This window comes from Heterocephalus glaber, unplaced genomic scaffold (assembly GCF_053883595.1).
Source record: "Heterocephalus glaber isolate CG9 unplaced genomic scaffold, H.glaber_assembly_v1.0 deba00000331, whole genome shotgun sequence".
In the NCBI taxonomy this organism is placed as follows: domain Eukaryota; kingdom Metazoa; phylum Chordata; class Mammalia; order Rodentia; family Bathyergidae; genus Heterocephalus; species Heterocephalus glaber.
The window spans coordinates 21,552,147-21,558,146 of NW_028258142.1; the positions used below are offsets into that span (position 1 = coordinate 21,552,147).

Here is a 6,000-nt window from a genome sequence, read left to right on the forward strand (position 1 = left end):
TCCTCTCTTGTAACTATTAGAGTAAAATATTTTATGTACATTTTGAATTAAAATCGGCTCATTGCCTGGCAAACTTGGACTTTAAAAAAAAAGGAAAATGCATTTCATATGCCACAAAACTCACAAATGAGGTAGATAGCATTTGATTTGCAAGTGAGTTATTCTATGGGGGAGCAAAATACTCTGTTCATGGTTAAATTGCTAAGAGCTCCCCTTGTTGAACAATAAAATGACTCATTGGGAATCTTCTCCAACCACTTCCTGTGAAGAAGGAATATAAGCAAATGCATTTCATATTATTCTAATTTTAATATAAACTGTATTGTTAACATAAACTATATAACAGATGTACCTTAAATAAGTACATCATTAAATTACTGTTGCTGACAGTCCAGATGTGTTAATTTTATACATAAAATATATGTTTTACAGATTTTTAATTCATTCTGCTTTTAAATATTTAATTGTGTGAGGTTTATGAGGATGATTTGTAGAAGGAAGATAGTGAGCTAGGGAATACACTATTTAATCCTCTAAAGACATATCTGGTATATAATTACAAGCATTTCTAATAAACATAGAAGGACTTCTTCATCCTTAACTTCAAACTAAAATCTACCAATAAATGTTTAGCCTCAAAAATAAAAAGAAAGAACTAATATTTACCTAAAGGATATGATACCTTTTTTTTTCAAAATTTAAGGATATATTTAATGGCAGAGTTTCAAAGTTCTCAGGTGGCAGTAGTTTTGTCAGTGCACCTACAATAAGTCTGACATATCTCATTTGCATTACAAATGTTTGTAATAGAAAAGCCAATCACTCCTGTTAAAATTTACTGATTTATTTATCCAAGGCAATCAATGAATAAGTTTTCAAATGAAACGGAGCTGAACTTAGTGAAATTTCATTGACCTCTGTAAATGATCCCAAAGAGGAAACAGAAGAAATAAAATGTGTCAGCAGATGTTATTAAACTTTCAGGGTCAAAGATCACTTTGGTGGAAACAGTGGGGCTTTCCATCCTAGAGCACTTTTTACTGAGCATGTATTTCACAGAAGAAAGAAAACTAATATTCATCATGGTAATGCTTTCCTTTATCTTCTGCTTTCACGAAAAATTAGCCACTTCCTTTTTAAAGAAAATTAAAAAATTAAATCCATGTGTAATAAAACTTTAATTCTTTTCAAAAGGTCAAATTCTAAATAAAGGTTGCTGTGCTTTCGGCTCATATAAAAGCTTAAAATTGTAAAGTTAAATTCAAATGGCCATCTGTGTGGCATTTTTTTAGTTTATTCCAACTTATTGCTTGACATGGCATATTAATAAAATTCAGTATGACTTACAAACATTTGAGTTGAAAATGTATCATATAAGTGTCTTCATACTCAAAGAAATAAAATCATCTTTCGGCTGTTTTTCATTATTGAAGAAAAAAAAGAAATAGGATCAGATTGAACAATAATAGCTACCTCCTAGTTAATGTGATTTTTAATATCTTCAGATTTGTTACCTGCAGTAAAACTGAGATTTTACACACACACACACACACACACACACACACACACACATGCACAAAAGCACTTATAGTGTTGAAATATATACTTGCTTACCAAAATCCTTATATTCAATGGCATCTTACCTAAAATAGCTAGTAATTTTTTTTCAGGATTTATAATAAATGATTTTCTTGATTAAGACATTGCTCTTTTATTTTTCCAAGAACTTAAACCAGTAAGTTTGATCTGAAAATAGTTCTGAATGGGCTTTATTTTTCTCTTTTAAAAATGTATTAATAGAAGAGGCCCTCTGGCAGTAACTTAATAGATATTTTTCTGGGATGCCAGAAATATTTTACCTTAAACATGAAAAAGTTTTATATTTTGCTCCCGTTTCTTCACAAAATTCATAAATGTGGGAAACTGAAGTCCTGTTTCTGACAAAGTATATCCTTCTTAACATTTAAGGACTGAGGGCAGAGAGAGTACTTAGTAGTTCATGCCAGACTAGGAAAAACAAGCCCTGAGACTGTAGAGTCTTTTCTTTTATAAAGTAGAAACACAGTGGGTGTTATCAACCTATTAGATCATTGCCTATCATACCATCATATTTTTTTCAGTTTAATTTTTTCTTGAAAAAGTAGCATTTTTACCATTACAGACCTGTCTACATACTTGAGTTAGTTATCCATTGCTGTGTAACAAGTTACCCCTGAAATTAGCATCATAAAACCATAAACATTATTATCTTACAATTTCTGTTGCTTAGAAACTTGGGAGTCATTTAGCAAGGTGGTTCAGGGCCTCATGAGGTTGTAGGCAAGACATAAGCCAGGGCTGCTGGCTTCTGAAGACCAGCTGGAGATGGAAACTTCATGTGCAAGGTCACTCAGTCCCATTGCTATCAGCAGGAAGCCTCAGCTTTCGGAGGGACTTGACTAGCAGCCTCAGTTTCTCATCACAAGAAACTCTCCACAGGCTCCACCTGACATAGCAGCTGCTTTCTTCCAAAACCACTGAAGTGAAAGAGTAAGAAAAAGTTCCAATGCCTGTAAACCTAGTCTCAAAGTTGCACACTACCACTTCTGCTTTACTTGTTAGAAGTGCATCATTAATTCCAGAGACACTCAAGGGAAAGTAGAGTTAAACTCCACTTCTTGATATGAGGATTCTCGATGACTTTATAGGCATATTTTAAAACATCACAGGCTTTGGCATTTTCTGTAGAACCAAAGCCTTTGAGGACGATGTAATAAGCTACACATGAAAATCACAGTAAACTGGGTTTTAATCAGTGAAATGTATCAATTCTTTTATTCTGCCATGGGTTACAGACAAATTAACTAGTTTAATACTTCAAAAGTCATCTTAACATTTTTATAAGAAATATCTAGGAGAATTTTAGAATGGATAGAAATGTTTGATTCAGATTTGCTGTAGTTTTTTCTTTTCTTTTTTTTCCCCTCTCTTCTATGGCCTTACATATCCACCACCCCCAACCCTGCACCCTGGGAATTGAAACCAGGGCCTTCCCACTGAGCTGCATCTAGAGTTTTTTTCTTTAATTTTGAGACAAGGTCTTGCTAAGTCACTAAGTTGTTCAGGCTGGGTTCACATCTACAATCCTCTTGCTTCAGCCTCCCAGAATACTGGGATTAAAAGTGCAGGCCACTATTCTGCCATGGGTTACAAACAAGTTTGTTTAGTTTCAAGTCGTCACCTTGATAGCTGGTCCTTCATTCATCTACTGAAATGGGCTAGGTAAAGCATATGACAGTACAGACTTAGATTAGTGGCCCCTAAATCATCAAAATATTTTAACCCCAAATTTAACATTAGTTATAAGTTTGTTTCTTACAAAATGGATTCCTAGGTACCATGAAATTCACTTCACTGCAATGGAATACAGGAGAAGTGTGACTGATAACCAGTAAAGCCTAACAAGGACCACCTTTTCTTCTGGCAGCTCTTAGGGCTCTGGCCCTTTGGTCACTCACAGGTCTTTCCCACACAGTGAGGTATCCTCAGAGCAACCTCTGCCATGCAGCTTCTGCCTGTGGCCCCAGGTGGCCCCTGATAGGGCATGTAGTTCAACACCATTACTGATCCTCCTGTTGAGTGACTGCCTGGGGGCTTCAGGTACCAGTCCTCACTGACAACCAGAAAAAAGTAATTGGTGGCATGATACCACTAAAGAAAACCAAGGCTCTCATTGGAGAGATGGGGATGACTTTATCTAGCACTTATGTGTCAAGCTCTCTTTACTGCCCAAGCAGAGCCAGTATCCTAACAGGGAAGTGTCCACATAATCATCACATTGTTAACCACACATAGGAAGGAAGCTTCAGGAGCATGTCTTGGCAGAAGACCCAGGAGTCAAATACTTTCCTACCACTACTCAGGTTCATGTGTGGTTACCAAACCTTTTTTTCCAGTGAAAAATTTAAATGAGTGTGGATCCCTGGATGCAGGTGAATTAGAACATGTTTCTCTGGGCTACAGTTACTGGTATGCTTTGTAAAAAAATTCTAGATACTATAATTACACCCTCTCTGTCAATGGGAAGGCATGGAAGAATGGTAAAAACTTGAGACAGACAGATGCTCTGGCTGATGTCTTCCTTGGGCTTCCTGGACTATAAATCTACCTTTGAACCATTCTTCATGATGATCTCCAGTACATCATTAGCCTTGGACATCTGTACCTCAATAGCAGAAGACTTTCCAGAATGTCTTTGCACCAAGAAACAAATATTTCAACATCCATGGAATGAGGAAGTAAAAACTAATTAGGCATGCCAAGACACCAATGACTAATTCCTCAATATAGTTTTAGACAATGCATTTAGGAAAAGGTGGCAAGCTCTGCTCTCAGTTGATGACCTTGTGGAGATCAAGACATTGGAATTCACTGGGGAGCTCAGAACACATACATCTTTTTTTTCTAATGTCTAAGAAATCTTAGACTTTTGCCATTAAACAACTGGAAACTTTATTTTTTTTACCTCAGACAATGGCTATCACACAGGACAGTTTTCTTTACTAACAGAAAAAAGACAGCTGACAAAATTCCTTTGCTTGTCCAAGGGCCTGTGATCAAACCAAATGAGACAAGTGTGAACCTACTTGTGTCAACCTACTATTTTGGACATCACTGGTTATAACCTGAATAATACACAGATGAATGGAATGTCCTTATTTCTCATATTGAGAGGTGGCAGTAATCAGGAATCCTGGTGAACTATCAAAGAGAAAATTACTATGGCATCAACCCAACATGGAACATCTCAAGGTTTCCCAGACTGCAATTTTGAATTATGCTTGTGTCAGAAAGATGCCAAAATTGTGGAATTTATAGTACTGTGAATTTGATGACCTGGATGTGTTTGTAGAAGCCCATAAACTGACTACAGACCCAGATCAAATCATTAACATTGCTAAAAGTACAGCTCAGAGGTCTTAGGAAAGATGAACTATTGGTTAATGACGTTACAGACTTGTTCTGGGCAAACCTGTCCTACTCCAGCATTTCTCGATCTTCCTCTCGTTCAGCAATCATGGCAGCATCAGAACATGAAGATTCTCAAAATAGCCTTAGTAGTGACGGTGCACAATCTTCACAGTGTGATCCCTGCATGCCTCTTTCTGATGAAATGATCATAGTAGCTGTCTGTAGTTCTTCAAGAACATACCTGGAAGAGCTCTGCTTTAAATACTGTTTGAAAAGCAACCCAATCTGCTAACTTCCTTGTGCAATGTGTTAAAATGTGAACTCTGCCCATGAGTCAGGAGTGGCTACCTCTATCTCTTTTCCCAGATGATAATGAACACTCCTGTGGTTTTTGTTCTCACCATGTCCTTTCTGTTCTCACCATGTCCTTCATGTTCTTATGCCATGATTCTTGATTATTCCCTGTGTGATCAAAGACTGAATATGTAATTCTGTTCAGGTAAATGGCAAAAATGAAGACAATTTATTGGTATATAGCTTTACCTAAAATCAAAGGACCTACATATTTCAGACTAAGTGCCTACTATCAAAAAAAATAACATCACACCTCTTGAAGAATAACCATGACAGCGGAATCATCTGATTAAGAGCAAGTACCATTGGGGTTTTTTTATTCATTAAGCTTATTTATACATGTTAGGTATACAATATGATGAAGGTCATCACTGGGAATTTGTACCTTTACATGATATATCTTTGTTCTTGTTTTTTCTCCATTTCCTCACCTTCCCTTCAACCTCTCCATCCCTCCCTATTCATGAAGACTTTGTTTCCGTTTTTTCCTTTTCTCATATTTTTTTCCTTTCTCTTCTTGTGGAAGTTTGCTTCCCATTTCATATTATCTATTATATATTTTGATCCTCATTTACACTTTCAGTTTCTCACACCAGAGAAATTATTCAATATTTATACATGTGTCCTATTTATTTCATGTAGGAGTATCACCTCAATGTGCATCCATTTAGCTATAAATGTCTCTAGCTTCTCATT

The 6,000-nt window shown here is 36.2% G+C and overlaps 1 pseudogene; it reads left to right on the top strand.

Moving 5' to 3' along the window:
• LOC101715988 (N-acetylglucosamine-6-sulfatase pseudogene) overlaps positions 1 to 5,091 on the top strand; it is a 32,212-nt pseudogene extending 27,121 nt beyond the window's left edge.
• Positions 5,092 to 6,000: the final 909 nt, after the last annotated feature.